The sequence below is a fragment of the Varroa destructor genome, unplaced genomic scaffold, assembly GCF_002443255.2.
Source record: "Varroa destructor unplaced genomic scaffold, Vdes_3.0 BEIS01000004.1, whole genome shotgun sequence".
Taxonomy (NCBI): Eukaryota; Metazoa; Arthropoda; class Arachnida; order Mesostigmata; family Varroidae; genus Varroa; species Varroa destructor.
This window is the reverse complement of record NW_019211457.1, coordinates 34,002,989-34,024,101: the sequence shown is the minus strand read 5'-3', so window position 1 is coordinate 34,024,101 and position 21,113 is coordinate 34,002,989. Positions and strand designations below refer to the sequence as shown.

At 44.6% G+C, this 21,113-nt stretch overlaps 2 long non-coding RNA genes across 3 annotated transcripts in view; one reads left to right on the top strand and one right to left on the bottom strand.

Moving 5' to 3' along the window:
- The first annotated feature begins 217 nt into the window (after positions 1–217).
- LOC147756111 (uncharacterized) overlaps positions 218–21,113 on the top strand; it is a 30,994-nt gene continuing 10,098 nt past the window's right edge. Inside the window, exons 1-3 of one of the 2 annotated variants that reach the window (XR_015326189.1) lie at positions 261–7,851; positions 8,120–8,216; positions 15,021–15,141. This is a non-coding gene — a long non-coding RNA (uncharacterized LOC147756111). Of the gene's footprint in view, positions 8,217–15,020; positions 15,142–21,113 lie in introns of both variants that reach the window. The other variant, XR_015326190.1, reaches the window with a different exon arrangement.
- Positions 13,838–14,951, bottom strand: LOC111249868 (uncharacterized). The gene is made up of 3 exons (XR_002673112.2): positions 14,812–14,951; positions 14,390–14,512; positions 13,838–14,051 (listed from the first exon to the last, which is right to left on the bottom strand). It is a non-coding gene; the product is annotated as an uncharacterized LOC111249868 (long non-coding RNA).

Here is a 21,113-nt window from a genome sequence, read left to right as displayed (position 1 = left end):
TATATATATATATGGATCTGTCTGTCTGTGGTAAAAATGCTTCTGTCTCTGTTTCCCTATCTATCTCAATCCCCCTTTGTCTCGTCTTGGTTCCCATCCCGACAAGAAATATACTTCGCGTGCGTGGAACGATTCTTCGCGGAACATTACAGCGAGGCCACACCACCCTCACCTCCTCTCTGTCTTCTTATTTTCCCCTCATTCTTGTAGCTATTATTCCAGGTAGATCGAGAATTTTGGCCGAGACCTGCCCTTTTCCGCGGGGATTATGGGCTACCGAGAAGCTGAAACACAGGAACGTTTGAAGGGATAGGTAGAAAGGGCAAGGGTAGCCTATCCTCAATCCTGCCACTGACTCTGCTACCGTTTTGCCATCTCCTTGGCAGGAATGGTTTAGCATATACGCCATTGTGCGCAGATAAACGGACGAGGGTATGTATGTGCACATGCACGCGCCGCAAACTAGTTCACTGTAGAGTAATGTTTTGCAGCAACCGGGTATAAAACATTTTGAGGTATTTGCATATATTTTATACAAAAATCTTGAAACACTTCTGTGCTTCGGCTTCGTACTGCTTGTGTTCTGTTCGAACTGTACTGAATAGCTTTAGAGCAGATCGTTACTCAGGCAATTAATGATAACCTTTACGGTTTCCTGTTTGTCATTATGCATCTTCCGTATCGTGTATGCGTCGTTGAGACAAGGAGTTTAAAGTAGCTCTCATCGAGCATGCGCCTCTTCGGGTCCCTATGATTTGTGCGTATGAACCGGAGATTGGCTTTGCCCTTCAACGGCTTTCTACATTTGGCGTAGCACTCGCGACAAACCGATAAAGGAAAGGCAGTCGTATTGATGTCACTAGCTGCATCAGTGTGCGAACGGGCTCAGATGGTCAAAAAAATTGAACGAGAGTGCTAGGTGTTCTGTTCACGAAGGTGAAATGCGTTCGCTCCCAACCATTTTAGCCGCTTGCTTCTTGCCGCGTTGACCGGCTGGTCCCTTGGTGCTTTTCCTTGCGAACGCAGAAAGTGAGTGCACTTACGTACCCCGCCGTTGAGTTCATTTCCCATGACCCACCAACAGCAGCAGGAAAAAGAGCCTTCCACGAGCCATTGATGGTAAGATCTTTTCCCTACTCAAGAGTGCCGCTGATGGTGGCGTTGTTGGAAGTGTAAATGTTGATGAGTGTAGCAGCCGGCGCACCTACTGTGTATGGATTGACCGTGTATGGACTGGATAGTGGATGGCGTGGTTTGTACACGTAATGCTACCAGCCCATTATGCCATTGTGATCTGTTGTGCGTTAGAGACGCACTGGGGAAGTGTCTGTGTCTACCCGATTGTGAATCCATCTATGTATGTGTATGAGTGAGTTCATGTGCGTGAGAGTGGAAGTACATAAGACATCAGAGTAAAGAGTGGGACGTATCGAAAGCGCAAGCACACCCTCCCGATGCGGAGATCTTCTTCAAGCAAGCGAGCCGAAGAAGTACTGCCGCTGTTGCGTGCGTTATCGCTGGCGACGAATAGCAAGAACCACGTGGAGCCAGGCGTTGCTAACCTCGTTGCAGCCCTCGTTGCGAGAAAGCTCTCCAATGAGGCGTGAGCAGGACCCGAACGCCCACGGCATTTCTTCTGAGCCCATGAAAGTGCAATGCCATTGCCAAACGTGGCCGGTTCCTTGGCAGATCTGGTGGCATTCGACCTTCACTTTGGTAAACCGAACTAAGCCGCCAACTACGACACTGATGCCACTGTAAACTAGCTGAGAGTGATCCCTTCACCGCCACCGCCGTTGCTGAGTTCATTGCTGCCACTCTTGGTGCTGTAGTGGGGCTAGTCTTTTTGCCTCGTCTTTTTCGTTCCCACTTCGCGACACCGACCCGCCCCAACCAACCAGCTTACTGGTGCACTCCCATATCGCCCACTATATCTTTTCCACGCACCGCTGCACGACACACTGCGTGCTACATACGGACTGCGGTGTTCTCACAGGAAGCTCATTCGTCGGCTGACGTTACCGCTGCTAGTATTCCTAGCCTCCAATTCCTATGCGAGTCCAAGCACACGCGCAAACACTGAGTGAGTCACAGAGTGAACAAACGCTTTGCGACTCAACTCGACTGCCTAAAATCGCTGCGAGAGAGAGAGAGAGAGAGAGAGAGAAAGGGGAGAAGGCGAAACGAAAAAGACACAGGCTCTTCACTTCTGTGTGGGTACAAAACGATTCATTTCTCGACCAAGACGCCGGTAGGCGACACATCGAGTTGTGCGTCTAACAAAGGACACTAAGTGGTTCATGCATCGTAGATGGTAGAGTCCGACTCCACAATAAAGCACGGTAAAAAAAAGTCTGTTTCTGTGAAACAGAACAAAGAAAAGAAATTTGGTTGAAACCATCCTGCTGCTATTTCTATGCGTGATCGAGATGAGTCCGCGAATGCACTTCGAGGACTCTGAATAACAACTGCCCTAGTTTCGGCCATTGTCGCATTCCCAGGAACCTTACTGTTAGCTATTGACGTACAGAACCATAAATTCATTTGTGTCTCACTGCTAAGGATCATTTAATTGTGGTGACAGAGTGAAGGGCGTTTTCTATCTTGTACCCTAACTTTACACAGATAATGTTGCCCCTCAGAGACGATTGTGTTTGTCGAGCCAGCACTTCCCAGTTGGCCCTGATATTCTAGCTGTTACAAAGCCAATTGTTCCACGGAAACTGAGCGCAGAATGGACACAACGTCACCAAATCAGTACGAAAACAATTAGAGTAATCTATGATTAAAGTGCGGTGTTCAAGGTTTTTAGTGAGTCACAGCTAGGACGACTTTTACCCTCTTCTGAGTATAAAAGATGATGGCCTACTTGATGCGTATCGTTTTGCATACATGTTTGAAACGAGCGTTGGCGTACTCTCTCATGCACTCTATAATGTACCTAATCTTTGGAAGTGGTTTTAACCATTGCAGCTCGGAGCAAACGGTTTTGTTTGGAAAACTTCACTAAAATATATAGAACATATAGAAAACATATAGACAGCCTATTATTTGATTTTCAGGGGACCTAGATTCCTCGAGTGAATGGCATTCCATTCAAGGAAAAGGGGCAGTCTTACATGTATTGTAATCATCATTGTTATCGTTCGGCAACCCTTCCAACGTAGCGGATGGATATTTTACTAGGGAAAGCAGCAACGGGAACATATGCCTGCTTATAGATGATTCCTAATTAAGCTGTTTTGTGGAAAACAAAGACGCCTTTTGCTCGAAAAAGGTTACTACGAAATTTGCCTAAAAATTGGTAAACAGAAGCATGGAAATGATCATAATGTTCAGGAAGCCCGCGATAAATACGAGTTACTAGCCGTATGAAACGAGTTCAACCGGTTAGCCAAAACGATTGCTTCACGAGCGGAGCAGTATATACGAAAACGTCTGTTGGGCAGTCACCAATATTTGCCTTTACTAAGGTCTATTTAAGCGAAGATATTTGCCCTATTATTATTTATTGTGATCTCGGTGTAACAATAATTGGACAACTATCTGACCTGCTCCACGACGACATCTGCAAAATCTGTATATATGTGGACATATCGTACGTCGATGTAGATAGATATGCATTATATTGAAAATATATCGACATATGCTAAAACACGGCCAGAGTGGAAGCGATGCTGAGTCGAGAGAAGACGCTCCAGCGGTTTATCAAAACTTTAACGGGGCACAAGTTGAATTGCATAGACTATATGAGCCCTGTCTATACTAAACGCATACGGTCAAAAACTGCCTTCTTGATGGTGGCAAGACGCCAAACGAGGCGACTGTTTCTCAGTGAATCCGACTTTATACAGTCAAGTACACCGAGTACAACCGAAGCTGGTCTCAATTCCCGCCTGTCGGCAGTATCGTATAGCCCAATGTATCTGATGGGCAGGGGCATATGTCTATGCGTGGCATGTAGATCACGTACCGATGCGTCGTCGGTCTAGCGACTGCAATCAGAGACGCAATGATATTAGAGATGCTCACAGCGACTTCAGTTCTACTTCTGTACGTATTTACGTAATCACCCGGCATTGCATTTAGTGTATCTGTCCTGGAACTTTTACTGAGGTTGTTTACTTGTATTACTTATCTAATTGGCCCAGAGTTATTTTAAGTGATGGAATATCCCGCACGCATACAAGTGCCCTCAAGTGTTAGCGAAGCGTGGAGATTCTGTAGCTGATCCTGGTTACGCATTACTGTTATTAGCTACGTATTGGAACCTGATTGATCCATGTCGGCAGTAACCACAACGTCATATGCATAGATAAAAATAAAGATTTGTAGAACGATCCGTTAACTGTTCATTCGGTTTTTCTGAGACGCCGTCAGCCGGTACTGACAGAAACGTTTGACACACCAGAGAAATTCGTGTTGCCATAAATTATGACACTTCATAAAATAAGCCAAGCATAAAAGGTCTCTCTGGATGATCTAGATATGTGGAAGTTGATGAGTAAAGCGATAGGTTGTAGCAAGGGAGGTCATATGGTGTCGATCATGAGCTTGCCGTTATACACAATCTTGTTTTCGGTTTCACCGTTCGGAAATCCTATCGTCCAGATAATTATGTGAGTCAATTACAAGAAAACCTCTTGGTGCCACAATGAGCAGAATTCGATTTAGATAGATAGGTAGGTTATAATGGCGAACCGTCCAAAAAGGTAGATGCCTTTAGGAAAAGTCCGCTGCGCGGCAATATAATCTGTAAATTCCGTCATACGTTACGATGTTTTCAGATCATGTAGAGAGCGTCCAGTCATGAGTTGTAAGCTGGAGTTACTAAATACAAATGAGGACTGAGTTTGTCTTAAGCTCTTGATTACTTGCCCATATGGGTTAGGTATAAATCTTCATCACTATTAAACTGCGTCCCCTATCACTGGGTAGTGGGTCGCCCTGGAACCAGAGCGGCGATGGAACAAACCATTAACGATATTTACGCATGTTTACACAAAGAAATGAGCGGGACATTATAATTTACGAAGTACGACCTACAACAAATAATACAGGGGTTTTGTTGTACAAAAAATATTGGAAATACGTGTCTAAACCTCATTTGTCATTCATAAATATAACTGGAGAGGTGTTCATTTACCCTGTTGCTTTTGTCTACTGACAGATCTTCTCGAAGTAGAGTTCGCTTCAGTTCTCGAAGTAGAAGTCGCTTCTACGTTGTTACGCATGTCTGTAAGATTAACGTGAGGCTATTCTGTGAAACCAACAGGTATATGTATATCCGTCCTTTATTCAATTGTACGTGTTTTTACAATTAAAATAAATATATGAACTACGCTACTAACCATTCATTGATGAAACCAACAATTTGGTTATGGTACCCCCTATGGTATCTGTATTTTTCAGTTTTATTAGCTAAAGCATATAAGAGCAACAGATGCGGCAAGGGTGGTACTCGAACTCTTCTATTACGCGTCTTTTAGTTCTAAAGCACTGAAATGTTCAGCTTGCCAAGCCATCAGCTAATATCTCTGCCCTATTTATATCTATTCACTGATCTTAAGGCTCTGTTTAACACAGATTTTTTTGAAGAGTCAATATTGATCAGAAAACGATCATGCACAATCAGACGATTCTTAAAAATATACGTATCACACGTACTGAGCTAGGCAGTAAAAGTTATCAAACCATAACTCTATCATTATTGATTGGATCAGACAGCGTTCATCTACAAAGAGGGAAAGACATTTCCCATGATGCAACTTAAGCACGAGAACTAAGACTAGCAGCGTGGCGTAGCGTATTCAATGTTTTGTTTGATTATTACAGTTGATCAGTTTGCGTCGGCAAAGATAACTAATTCGAACAGTCTTACCCATTCAATTTTAACTTTCTTCAATGAAATCTGCCATCTGCTACAAGATCTAGAGAATCATTTTGCTAATAAATTCAAGAGGAAGGAAGAGGACAGCTTTAACCTTGAAATAATTTAGAGGATTAGGTCATTCAGCTCGTCTGATGAACGACCGTCCTAACCGCTAGGCCATTCCTACAAGCGAAAGCCTGAAGCCTTTGGCTTGAATAACTTCAGCTGCGCTAGCATAGGAAAATCCTATTCCTCCAGAAGACGTTCCGAATTACCTGCTAGCTTCTCTACCGCGAAAGAAACCGCATTAAGCCCACATTAGCAGCACAGAGATCGCCCTCAGCTTAGGCCAACCTTGTGGGTAGCGTCTGACCAGTAACTACGTAAGACTCACCGTAGACGTCTCAGCTCTTACGTATCCTGCTTTCATTGTTCTTACTACTGATATGCGTTTATAGACAAATATAGTTAGAAACTAAATGGGTAAGTTATATGTGAGCACTGAGAAGATCAGAACCGTCGCAGAAGGCTCGTAGAGAGGCTTTGGAAAACCTTAGAAAATTATAATATTTAACCAATTTATCTTTCACCAATTGGTTTTTTCAGAACATCACTCAAGTCCGGAGTTAGCTGGCCTCTAATCGAATCTCACTGCTAATCATCGCAGAAGGCTTTGTATGGTACAGTAAATCTGTATCTGGATTTCTGTCCCATATCCTTTCGCTGTAAAACATATTTAAGGCCCGAACAAAAACCCGTCCTGCCACTGAGGACCTCGTGTTTTAAAGTAGCGCAACTGTACCAAAGCTAAATATAATTTGAATGCTGCTATTGTTGCTTGGACGGATATGCGCAGACTGCTGTAGGCGGCGTTGAGAAGAAAATTCAGCGGGTGGACGTCCCCTTTTTTTTTTTTATAACAGTCATCTTGTAAGAAGGAAAATGAAGGCGCCTAAAGAGAGTTTGAGGGGGCGTCAAGCCAATGTTCGCAAGAGACTCGCTTTCAGTTTCGAAATACATATTCCCCTGACTACGAAAAAAAAGCTGACTGGCTTGTTTCGTTCCTCGGAGTAGTTGCTGGCTTGCGGCAATACTTTACTGTTGGCTTGCTCCTGGACGGGATCGAAACCGTTGGAACCAAGATGGTGCAAGCGGTCGTCCAGGACTACGGAGAGGCATAGGAGGTCTCAGACCAAGAGTCAAGATCGAAGCTGGGAACGTACTTTTTAGTGTGGGAGCAACCTAAGTAGTAGCGCTGGAGAAGAAGGCGCTCGCTGCAACGACGGTTGAACAGCTGAACGGTCATGCGCTTACACTTGTCGCGCCAGCCGAGGGAATATGCTCTTCTATGCGCGGCAGAATTCGGCCAATATATGCACTCTCGTGCAGAGATGGTGTACACGCTGGAAGAAAAAGGACAGGCCAAGCCCGTCAAAATTGTCGTAGAACAGGATCCAGAAAGCATGGTGTAGCCATGAAAAAGGTCACAGCAGAGAAAATAAGCCTATATATGCCCTACTCCTAGTCCTCTTGTACAGTGTTGTATGTTTGCAGGCCCTTTCGGACTGCGAGTTGGTCCTACTTAGTAGACTCGGGGGCGAGCATCCGTGGGAGCGAATTTTGCAAAGAGGCCGGCGCAAGTGGCATCAAAGGAATGAGAAAGGCACAAGAGCAGACAACACCATTTAAATCTAGCTGGCGAATGAAGGCAAAGGCAAAAGAGGCGACTAGAGTCGACTCTATACGTGGATTGCGACGGAAAGAACAGGAAAGTGAACGAGTAGTTGTAGTTGATTTGAATTTATTCCTGCTATTTATTACAAGGCGCTACATCAACGCCACAGTCTATGCCTAGCTCGTGACTGTAGAAACGCTAGCGGTGGCAAAGCCGATGGCGAATGAACGTACATAACTTTCTCAGTCTAGTGCACTGGATACTGTGAAAGCCTGAGACCCGTCCAAATAAAAGAAACTTCAAGGTAACCGTTGGAGGTGCTGTATGTTATTTAGTGAAGCCGGTATCAGTTTTAGCTGCTGGAATAAAAATATTGAAATCTATCAGCTAAGGTCCCTCAGCTCAACAGTATAAAGTACCAATCAATAATAATACGGGATCACCTACTGAAAAAGACGACAGTGCTTTCAACGTTTAAAACGTGACACATTTACCAACAGTAATTTCTTCTTGTTCTTCTAAATACTGCCACTAAAATGTACATCTTTTATCAAATTGTATCATTATTTTAGGTGGCAATCACCCCATCGAATCAGCAGCTATACAACTGGAACAACGGAAGCTTTGCTTGTTAGCGCACTTTGTTTTAGAGCTTTGCTGTAAATATACGTACGTACATCAACCTATTTCATATCGCAGCTTTGAAAAATGTAGAATATAAAATTGGTTGTCGGATCAGCCACTTTTCCGGATTCACGCCTTTGCTGTTTACTGCACTTATTTAGCATTGTATGAACTGCAATTCCTGGCAGCTGTACATATTTTCGAAGGCTCGTGGTATCGTAGTGGAGGCTCTGACTCAAAAAGGGCTGATGTTCATAATTTTCCCAGGTTATCAGAAGAGATTTCTAATTACGTGCTGTATAAATATTATACCTCGACAGAGGTATCTAAGATTGTTAATCTTAGATACCTCTGTCGTAAAAATGCGACAAGTGAGGCCTTGAATTTAATAAACAGTTGGATCCATACAATGGTAAGCTAGGAGGATTTTGTTTCACGTATCTATAAATTGATGGTGTATTTAGGATGAACGCAACGTCTACTGAAACATTATGAAATTCTGCGGCACCAATTCCTATCAAATATTATATTGCGTCAAAGGCACCACATGCTTCAAGTTGCTTATATTGCACGTTGGATGCCCTCGTTACAGCCCCAATTGGCACCCTCCGACAAGATAAATATAAATCGGTGAAGGTTAGTAAGCAAGACACACCCCCCTTAAATATATAATTGCTACTACGAATTTTAACAAGGGCGGGGGGGGGGGGGTACATAATCTTGGAATGATTATAATATAATAATCTTGAAAACATTTCAAACTGTCAGCCAATTTTAAGGTATCTTAAGTCTCTTATATATACTTCTTCCATATAATAGTTATTTCTCTGATCTACGTTCGCGACTCATATTCTACCTGTACATACACTGGGTGTTAACAAAGTAAAAAATCAGGGTGGGCTTGCTGGGATCAACGTTTCTTACCACCCCTCTCCCTATAAGAGCACGGGTCCTCAGACCCTCAGGCTTTCGATCTTCCCTTTTTTTGAGGCTCGACATGTTCAGATGCGCCTTGCTGTATCATGCGTTCGATATTGGCATCCTGTTGCGTTTTGCTTCTATCTGGTCTGATCCTCACGCAGGGTATGCTGTCGAGTGAACTCGCCCTACTCGATAGGTAGGGTCAGGTTGGACAGACGAGCCGACTCGACCTTTTCGGACAAAATTGGCAGTCCTGCAGAAGCAATGCGGCCGTAGTATGGAAGCGACGAGCAAAAAAAGCCTGGAGGCGAGACTTCACTGGTAGCGAGGCGGGTTCCGGGCCGTCGACTGGTCTGCCTGGTCCGAGCGCAGAAGTTGTCGAAATGAATTTTCTGAAATGTACTCTCCTGTGATTCGACCTTTTCGGTTCGGTCTATCTCTTTTGGCGCCGCTTTCTTCTTTCAGGTCTCTGTTCCGTCGATATGCCAATTCGACCCTCCTGGTTTTCTCGTCTTGGGCCGTTCTCCCCTTAAAGAAGCAAAGAGGACGGAAAAGAAGAACAAGAACAAAAGGAGGCCCCTTTGCTATCCTATCCCCTTCATCGTCGTCGTCCTCTTCTATTGTTGAATGGCAATATTAGCTGTCACGACGTTTCTGTTTTTGAGAGGCGCAGTGGAAGGTGGCGGTAACCGCCAGCGTCAGATCCAACGAAAGGCGGCACCGTTTTTAAGGACAAAGTGGAAGCGGACTAACTTAAGTTGTTGCTAGGTGGCAGCCATGCAAGCCTTGAGCGGGAGATGGGTTAGATTCAGAACTGGAGACATGGGTAGCGTGCCTTGAAGGCGGTATAGTGCTCCCCCGATTCCTCCCAATAGACGGAGGTTGTTGCCTCCATTTGCGCGACTGTCAGTCAATCCACGTTTTCTATGTAGAAGGAACATGTCTGTCTGTGCGACTGCTGTCCTCGACATCGGCCCTTGTCCCCTTCGAGTATCAACGTGGGGTCGATGTGCTTTAGATTCGGTTGCTCGCTATCGTTAACATGGGCTAGCCCGCCCATATACTTGCAGATAGATGCAAGAAGAGACTAAGGTGCAGAAGTCGCGAAGCCTTCCAGTTTCATGGCACTGGGTCGTATGTCCGTGGTCATCCGGTCAGTGCCGATGAACCTACTCCTACTCGACAAATTGTCTTATTTGTAAGAAGACGTCCTGTTTAGACTTCTTGCCCAAATAGGCTGCCAGCAAATAGCATGTGCTGGCTCCCCAATGCGGCTTATACTTTTTCTTTCTCGTAGACAGGTCTATCTTTAGTGCGTATACTTTACTTTGCCGCATTCTTTTTGTGTACTCAGCCTTATGTTTTCGTTTTCGACGCTTATTCTCTTCGAGTTGCTGCAATATATCCAATCGGAGGTCTGTCTTCCCTTGCGCTAGTTTCTTTGTTGTGCTGCGAAGTTTCAAACTTACAATACAGGCCATCTGCCAGCCTTTCGCCCAGCAACTCAGCTAACAATTGCATCAACCGTAACGCAGTGTAGGTTTTTGCATTGACCCTTACCGACCATAACTATTGGCTGCTACAACTCACTTGTCTAAGTAGAGCATCGGTAGCGCTGGCGTGCACCGTTCCGTAACGTTGTAAAGTCCTATTTTTCTCTCCTTCTTTGTAGACATACCTAGTCCCCATACCCGCAACAATAACACGCTAGGAGCACAGGATGGTTTACGCCGCAAATCTCTTGGGGCAATATGTTGTGAACAAAGGAAAAGAAGAACTCTTCATCCTCTGCGTTCGCTTTTCTTCTAAATAGCACGCTTTTCTCTTATTTGTTTGCTCCATCTTTCCCTCAGTTACCCTGAACCCGCGCTGAGCCCTTGACTCGCGCAAACCTCAACTCCTATGTTTCTCCTATGTTTTTCCTGCCTATGTTCTTCGAGATAGAGCTAGGTGGCGACATGGCACGCTTTTTTGAAATGCTAATTTTAGAGTAAGAAACAAGGCAGTAGAGGGACAGTCCTGCAAAAGTTATGTAGGGTTGCAGAGTACTGTGCAAGCATCGTTGCTGCTGCTGCTGCTGGAGCCAGTGTCGAAAGAAAGCTTCGTCACCCAAACATCTGGATATAAAGGGCTCTGGACGAGAGCTGAGGAAAGAGAGAAATGGTTAAAACGTCGAACGAACGTGGGGAGCCCGAACGTTAGAACCGTAACAGCTGGATTTCTTACGCCACTGTGCTCCGATTAATGGCGGAAAAAGTGATATGAACAGTAAGTTAGAACCTATGTATATACGACGTATAGTTTCTGCTCACTAAATGCTCGGAAACTGTTTACATGCAGTTCTTTTCAAGCAGGCTCTCAGCCTGCTTCCATACAGATATCGTGAGATTATGTTTCCTGTATAGATGAGAGGCCTTCAAAGATGTATCAGGACCTATCCGGATATATAACTTTGCCATGGCATATCTCTATGATAATTTTGATCGATCAGAAGGAGAACTTGTCTTTCGCTTAAAATCGTCAATACTATGTGCTTCAGTAAGCTTGCTTTCTCTTCTTCTTTCTGCCTCTATGTGCGGAAAGGTGTTCGGATGTTTAATAACTGCAACGGATGCGGCAGTTGTGTCCAAGTTTAAATACTTGATATCCGTGGGTCATGCGTGGCATCAATCCTGAGTCCATCTCAAGGCATAACTGCATGCACGCATTTCTACCATGGTTCATAAATTAAAATACCCAGTAGGCAGTACGCAGCGGGTAGAGACCGAAGCTTATATGGCGAATAATATATGGTGTCGGGCTTACAACACACGGAGATGTTTGCATGTAGGCCGACCGACGCTGAGTGAACCAACCAAAGGCACAGCTTGTTGGTGTCGGTGAATGAGACAGAGAACGAACGTGAGAAACGGATCGCGGGGGTCGCGTGTTGTGTTTGCACAGAACAGTGTTCCGTCAAATACGGACTGTCCATGCACAAAGTTTATGCAACGAGACTGATCCTTCGCCTAGAATTCAGAGCAAACAGGCACGTTAGCGATGATAGAATATATCCAAGGAAGGACCTAAGCCTGAAACAATTAGAAAACAAGAGAGAACGGTCGCATAACTCCCCTTTCATCATATGCAATTGCTCGGATAGATCTAGTTATACTGGGTTTAGCTGTTTATTTTGTCGTGGTTCCGTATCGGTATATCAAGTGCTAAGGCGGATCGCAAACTTCTAAACTGTTTAAGGGGTGCCCCCATTTTGATTGTTCTAATTCCGGCAATTTTCTAATCATTCTTAACATAGTGGTATATGGTTTCAGCTAAGATGGACAATAGTATGGCTGTTATACGTTGTGACAGGTATTGACTTGGGACTAAGCAGAATACGCTGATGATGAATCGTTTCATCAGCACATTGGTCACGATAGCTTATTTTTTTAGCGACACGTTATCGTAAATTACCTTAGACATTTCGAAAACACCAGCTTTCGATCGACTGCCAACATCGATGCTGGTACCAACAAAACAACAGTAGGCGTATAATATGTATATATATATATATATATATATATATATATATATATATGTAAATAAGTGAACAATAATAATAATCTTCAAGGTATGAATGTGCATGAGATTCAAAGAGGGTCGATCTTTTAAATATTACCGACCAATGACAATTTTCGACGATGGTTATTTCATGGCAGACGCTTATGATAAGCTTGTAGACCTCCGCACAAGCAGACCGGCAGCTTGATTCCCTCAGCACTCTCACTAGGGCACTAAAGGGGGCGCTTATAACAGCATGCACCCAGTTTTAAGCAGACGCTCAACTGTAGTTTCGTCCTATTGAAGAAAAAAGTTAGTCGGCTATCTATTGTAAAATAGAAGGGGATTCCTGTTAGAAACAGTAATCCCGTCGGCAGCAGTGAAGGTTTGCTTTCTTGTCGTCCCCAGTGTCGCCTATTCAAATTACTGTCGATTCACCATCGCTCAGGCGCTTGGTCGGTGCTTTTGTCGGATTTCCCCGTCGCACAGAATAGCCCAACGACGGCCGAACAACAAAATGACAGGGAGCCGACAACGACGGTGGCCCGCCGTATCCCCGAGCGCAATGCCATAGTCATGCCGTGTGCTCGGGCCGCTGTACCCATTGCTTCCCAAGGAAGCGAATTTGATGACTTCCTGTCCTAGTGACGACGAAGGCGTTGGTTGGTTGGTCGGTCGGTCGGTCGGTCGGCCGGCCAGCTTAGCGGACGAGCGACAACCGCCACTGCCATCATCAGCACTAGCGTCGAGATAGCGGCGGGCGCTTATAGGACGAATGATCTTTGGACAAGCCGCTCCTTGGGTGCCGGAAAAGCAGAAGCAGCAGGCGGAGCGTGAGCCGTATACATCCCGTCCTGGGGAACTCCTCGTAGATCGTCCCAGCCTGGTCCTACCTAGCCAACGCTCAAACCCCCCACACAATCTCACATGTCATCAGCGAACGGAACGTGCGAAGTGAAACTGAATCCAAAGGCCACAGAACAGGGTCGGGCCTTCCTCGTCGAGCTGGCTCGTGCTCTGTCGAATACGCGCACAGTTGTGTCTACGTTGTTCTGTTTTGTTCGAATCTTCCGCCACGCGGCTGTGTTGCTACTGCCTCTTACCAGGGAGGCAATCATAGTAAGAAAGAAGGAAATTCAGAAAAGTCGTTGAGTCGTAAGCGAGTCAGGTAGTCAGCTTAGACCGACAATTTAGATGGTGTCAAGACGAAAGGCTAGACAGCAGGAGAAGTTGTTGATAGATCTTATAAATAGCCAAGACCCGTGTTCCTAGTTCTGCGTAGCTGTATGTATCGTTGTAGACCGAAATATCTTCAACCGCTTTTAATAGCCATAACATTTTACACTAGTCGATAGTAAACGGCTGTGATCGTGACGGAGTCGAAACAAAGTCAGCGGAACCAAAGCTCGTAGAGTATACCTGTAGTGAGCAAAAGCTGAACTGTTATGCAGTCGTTTTTCCCTTGGGCACCCTCGATACAAGCGAACAAGCACTCAATCAAATATTATTATTAACAAAATATCATGCCTTATTATAGCGTTAATTCGCTGTTCTTGTATTTGTTACTTTAAGGCTGGGTTTTGCATTCAACAGTAAATCGAAGTAAGAATGATGTCAAACACGCGACGTTGCGTAACCATATATGAGGTGCCATAACGAAAACATATATTGAAATTGAGGAACTATTTGGGGGGCTTGAACAAGTAGAAGTACGATAGAGCAATGATACGTCGCTTTTCGTATTCAGATTACATTACCATTTCAACACACACGGTTCGTCGAAATTCATAATGAGCCGCCCAATAGTTTATTATCCATGCGCTCTGGTGCTCACGAGGTTCACATGGAGTTGTTCTCTTGCTTGCGGTTCTGAAACATAGCTGTGTCCTTCGTGGTCTTAGACTAGTGGCCTAGTGTTTCCTTACCAATCTTTGAGGAGAAACCCCAAAGCTCTTATCATCATAACCCACATCACTACATATAATAAAAACAATTAATTTTCGCATTCAGCCGCATATTTAGTTCTCGATTCATTATTCTTTGATACTCCCTATTCGTTTAGAATCGTCGAAAGCGAAACATTAGCGTAGTGTTTATCAAATCCTGCCTGCTAATGGTACCTTGTTGTGAAGTTATTCAAAATTTTAGACCGTTACGTAAACGGTTTCGGACGACGTACCTCGAGACGGACACTTATTTGTGGCCCTACTTTTCACTGTAGGACGTAAAGTAATAGCCAGATAGGTGTTTGTTGTCAATTCGAAGATTATTGCAAGCTCTTACTTCAAAGTTTTGTCAACTAAGAGTAACCGTCCGATTCGTTATCGCAAAGCATCTATTAGATATCGTTCTAACGGCGGACGCTTTTACCGTGTTTGCTGGTTCTAGTTAGCGGGTACAGACGTCGAACGCCCACCGATTAGAGCTATTTGGTAACAGGTAGAAACAAAAGCTCTAAAATTGGCAAATAGAATGATGAAGAACGACATAGACGCACCGATTAGAGTAGGTAAGTCCTTGATTTTAACTGTTTTGCTGTACGGTAATTTACATAATGCCTTATACAGTTCTGTTCTTTTATCTACAAGAACTTAGCATCTAGTATCTAGCAGCGAAAGTAATATAATTACTATAGAATATCGTAACAAAGAGCCCGTCGAAGAATATAGGTAACATGAACAGTTGAGTCTTACGATACGGTCCGCGTTCATAATATACGCGTATGATTAATAACGATATCACATATATAAGTGTATTGAAAATGATATAAACACCGTTCGAAGTACGGTTAGTTGCAGCCATCGTGCAACTGTAACCTCAAGGCTAGTTCCACTTCGTGCATCAAATGATAGGCGCCGTAAGGGAAATAGTTATGTTCATTAGCTCTTGTAGTTGCAACAACCTGTTGACGTGCTTCTTCAAGCGGATTCGCCATCAGAGGGAGGGCCAAGCTCACCTAAAGCCTCGTGTGCTATATCTCCCAAATGCGACAGAGTCGAAAAACTCGCATCGTCAAAAAACTATCCATTTTCCATCATATTTCTACTGTATATGTAATAGATAAATAATAGACTCGATCATAAAAGACCACTGTTGCTTTCGTTGACGAGATAACAACAAACGACAACAGGTAATAAATAGAACAGGATGATTGATCTGAATGCGGCGTCGCGACCGCAGCAAAGCACAAGACGGACAGAATGGTGGTCGCAATCGTCGAACAGAATGAGTCAAAAGTGGCACTTGCCAGCTCCATTTTTCAGACACTGCTCCCATTTACGACCCACCCGCCCATTTCGTCGGTTTCCGTACGCGAATATTGGAGTGTTAGAGTCCTCTATTCGGTCAGGCCATTCTCTCTATTTGCGTTGATCGAATCCAAGGCGTTTGTTGCCTCTGCCATTCTAACCACCCAGAGTGCCAGCCTCCTTAGAGATTTTTGGGCACTCACTGCACGTATGGTAACAGAACTCCGCGAACGGCGACACTGCTTCCTATCTAGCGAACCACCGGTGGCTGAGCACGACCATCGCCTTTGCCACTATTACTGCTAACCGAGCCGCTTTAGAGATGGTTGTGGCTACGCGAAGTGGGGCTCTGTGCCGGCCCACGGACGCCGATTGGGCAGCCCTCAGCCAAGGCCGGCAGTGAGCGAGGCACAAATACTACGTTTCCCCGTCCTCGATTGATCATATTCTTTTTCCTTTTTCTGCTGCTGCTGCTGCTGCTGCAGCATAGAACCCGTGCCTGCGCCCGACCCCGTACAACGCCTAGACCAGCAATGCAGGCAATAGCTCGCTTAACGGGACTCGGTGCCACCCTGTGGGTCCTGCTCGTGGCGGTATCTGCTGCTGCGGTAATAACTTTGGACTCTGATACCCCACTTTCCCTAGCTTTTTCGCCGCCGTCCGCGTCTTAGGTTCGCTACTTCGCGCGAGTTTGCCTTGTTCGCTCCGTGGCCGCGACAGGGAAAGAAAGCACCATCAGCTACCAGGAAAGGTCTAACGCGGGCCGGGTACGCTAGGGAATGGTTCAAGCAACGCGTAGCTAGGCGAAAGATGGAGAAGCCAAAAGCGGTGGGGAAACGGACAGAGGTGAAACGGGCTAAAGACAAGCAGTAAGAGGAAACCCATGGTCTACAGACAACACTGGTAAACGATAGGAAACGAGCAAATCTCGAGCCAGCGAATCAACTAGCGAACGACGGGCTAAACAGCTAGCGGTGCTCAACTGGGATCTATATGTAGGCACCACTGGCCCGCACCACCGCCGATTGCGGGTTTGGTGGGCAGCTGGCTAAAGAAGGAGGCTTTGGTTTGCTACCGGCAGTCGGTTCGGTTGGGTGGTTGAGGCGGCCCGAAGACTGCACTTATAAATGGATTTCCCGTACGGATTTATACTCGGGGCCAGTTGGCTAGCGGGCCGGTTCTTTCTCCCGACAGCACCGCCGTAGAAGCTTTTGCAGCCTGTAGACTGGGACTAAAACGTTTTAACTCCCGCCAGTGAAGAGGTGAAGGCAAGATGTGAAGGTAGCGAGGTGGCGAGCGAATGCGTCTGCTCCAACCTAACTGAAAAGGAAGGGAGCGAGGAATGCGAGGGATGAAAGGGGAACCTCGAAGAAGCTCGAAGCCCCGACAAAGCTTTGGCAACCTAGAGCGTGGGGCTCAATCCAAGTGCTGAAAGAACTGGTAGCGAGAAACGTCTGCTTTGAGTTACAGGGTGGCACTGTTCGGAATATTCAGAAAATCTGCACAGTGTTGAAAACAACAGAAATGAAGAGAAAGAAAGAGTAAGTGAGATAGTAAACGAGACGGAGGGGGTTCAACGGGGCGTACGATAAGGTAGAAGTAGAGAAATAGAGAATCGCTTGGCTCGAAGCGAGGCAAGGATTGGCAAGAGAGAGCACAAGAGACGTATTCAAGAACCGGATATGGGAGGCTCTTCTAAGAAAAAAAAAATACAATTTGGCCCTCGCTTCCTTTCTAGGCTCTTTGCTCTTTCGTAGAATCTAAAATAGCCTGTGGAATATTGGAGTGAGAAGTAGGTGTCATAAATAGAAGCATTTCGTCGCGTGCAGGTGCGGGGCAAAACAGTTAATGTTTAGACAGTGCATACTGCCTTTGTTATGGTAAGATAGCACAATAGTTAATTAAGTGTAATAGAGCGAGGTGACACAATACATAGTAACAATGATATTCGTCCATCGATGGTACCTGATGCCTCTATTTAGATCGCGTGTTGCGTGTAAATTTTAGCAATTGAACGCTCGATAATGCGTCCATCACATCGACGTGTGTCGAACAAGCTACGTGCGTTTCAGTCACCTAGTTACATATAAATTGCTTAGCGGGATTAATGAGAAATATAAGTGCTTCGAGTTCAGAGCCACTTCTTCTGCCCTTGAGTGAGTTAAGAGCGCTGGTCCAATTGCGAATTCCCGACTTCGAACCCATGCCTTGTTATATATACTAGTCCTGAATTGTCCTGGTCATTACTGGACAAAGTTAGTATATTTAACTCCCATATTACTGCAAGATATCACAATGGGCCTATTCGATTATGATTCCTGATCTCACTTGAAATAACTGAAATCGTTTAAATAGACAGATCGATACTTCCTACTTTTGTTACGCCGTGTACTGCAGGCGCAGTATCAAACCGCTTTTGGAAAAAGAAATTCAACAGTGAGTAAATACCAAGCCTGGGCGAAAAGGCGAACTCGTTACGGTTATTCTGACATAATTACGCTGCAGTTTATAAAAAGGCGATTACAGCCGGCGGTGATATATAATTTACAGAAACGAATTTCTGCAAAAAAAAACAAAAAAATATGTTTTTTTGTTTCGAACGTTGTTTTGAAATGAGTTTTCTAAGAACAACCACATTAGTTCAGTAGAGTAATAGACTGTCTAGAAAAGAGAAAACACTTTCGACTATCGTAATTATTATTGGTAATTATACCTGTAATTGAATAATATATTAAATTCTAGACTACACTTAATTATATTTCGAGATTTAGCTCATATGATTGAACTGTGGCCAGTTATATGGCTCGAGTTCAAGTCACAGACTCAAACGCATCTACGGAAAATGAACAGAAGTGAAGTATCGTGTCCACGACGAGTTCTTATGTTAGATTTGTTACATAGCGTCATTAGTAAATCGAGGTGTCTGCACGAAGGCTGTCTCATTGCCGACTGTGGTCGAGCGTAAACGATCGAGGTTCACCCGCATCTACTTAGCAATCACATTGAATAAGGTGGAAATTCTATGACAAGGGTTGTCTATGGATTACGTGTAAATCTGACAAAATGAGACATACAGGCGAAAAAATAAGCACTTAATTTATTACATATTCTGAGGATTCTCTATAACTCTGAGCAGTTATAGCAAGCGTATTCTCTAACTGTTAGGTAACAGTTGTACTAATGGCCTCAGCAAAAGGGCAGATATCGTTAGTGCGTTAATCGATAGTAGTTGAAGGACTAATTATGATAACCGGGAGTGACCTCGATTTCGGTATTTGCTCATTTCGACAAACGAGCGAATGGTCACACAGTTAGAGGTAGCAGGAAGCAAGGAAATTGTGCGTACCGTCCAAAGGAGGTTACTTATGAATTTTGAAGATTTTTACGGACGAGTGTGCGGCAAAATATATAATAGACACCTGGGGTGTTTGTGGTACCACTATAACTAAACAAGAAACATGTATTGGGGAGTGGGTCGGACAAAAATGCACTAAGAAAGTTGTAAATTGGCAAGATGATAGCAGTTACGACGGTCGATATTGTATGGTGCGGCCCTGTAGATAGGGGCAACCCGCAAGAAGAAGTAGAAAAAGCAAATGTGAACGTTTTCAGAAACCCTTATTTTTATATATTATTATTGTAATGCGCTGTTACTAATGTTTATCTATTAACATTAACTTGAACTATATTTAGAAAAGACACAAAAAGTTTATTGCCTTCTCACTTACGTTGGCTCAAAGCCTGGTACGCTAGATATGCCCCAGCCGAACTTGAAGCTTATTGGTCAAAACCCTATGTACGTTTTTTAACTTTTCACAACAAGGTTTCGCACTATGAACGGGTGCTGGAATAGCATACGAGTAAATACAGGAATCTTTGGTTAATACATAGTAGCAGTAGACAGTGATCCGAAAATGATTCTACCAATTTAATACAAAAATATCTTTTTACCTATACACAAGTAGTAGGTGGTGCTGATATGTCCGTGCTAATATATGTATACCCATTGTTAACTATTTCTTGGTCCAAGCTTGATTGTCTTGTACGGCACTGAACAGATTCAAAATCATCACGAGAGTTTCATCTAATTTTATATATATATATATATATATATATATAGACGTATATATATATACGTATATATAGTTTAGCGTTCTCTTCAAGCAGTTTCTTCTAGATAGATATCTGAATTCGAATGCTGTACAATCAATTATATAATAGAGTCATCAACAGCCAACCCTTTTACAGGCATAACTCAAAAAAAGTCAGCCCCAATGCGCTGAAACGGTTCTTGAAAGATTTCGACTCACGTTAAGCTGCCATTAAACCTATCAAACATGATGGTAGTATAAACTGTTCGACTGATAGCCGAAACCTTCGCGCTACTGCCTCCAACTAAGTACTCGCATTCGTAGGCTACTTATGTATCATAAATATGTGCATCATTAGATAATGAAGGAAGCCCTAGTTAAATGAAAATCTACTCGTTTCCACTGCCAAGGGAGCTCCGCCACACATCGCGCTTCGTCAATACCTCTGTCGTGTCGCATCCCTATCGCAATCGCGTCTCGCAGGTAAGTGTCAGCTTTCTTATAAGTAACTACCAGCAAAGGCGGTAACAGTAGCAGTAGACGCGGGTATCGGCCCCTTCCCAAATAAGCCCGAGCAGCGCCCTCATCTGGAAGGCCGCACTGGCCGTCGAGAACTGCCATCATCGCCAAGATACGCGTCCTATCGTAGGGACACACAGTGAAATCACAGGGATGATGAGAAAAATACAGACACCCGGATGCAGATAGCGCTAGTACAACGCTCCAATTGTGCTACATTGGCGCCCCATCCGCTATTCTATTCGGCCCGATTCTATCTCAGCAACGTCTGAGACTATATGTGCAGCGTGTGGCGTCGGTACAAGTCTAGGAGCTTGGGCGTGTGTCGATATACAAAGAAAAGTGTCTGCCTTGTCTGTGTCGCCTCCGTTGCCGGCTCTAGCGGGCTCTGCAGCCAACCTACTTCATGGCGGCCTATTAGTCTAATCACCTAATAACAAACGCCTGGCTGGCCCGCGGCTCCAATCCAGGCCATCCGGACAGAATAGGCTTGCAAGCCAACCAAGACAAAGGGCAAAATACAGCAACGTAATGGCAGCAACGGACACCGCAGTACGACAAGAGAACATGGCTTCGAGAAACAGCGGCGCCATCAACATACAATATAATGCCGCCGCCCCCTT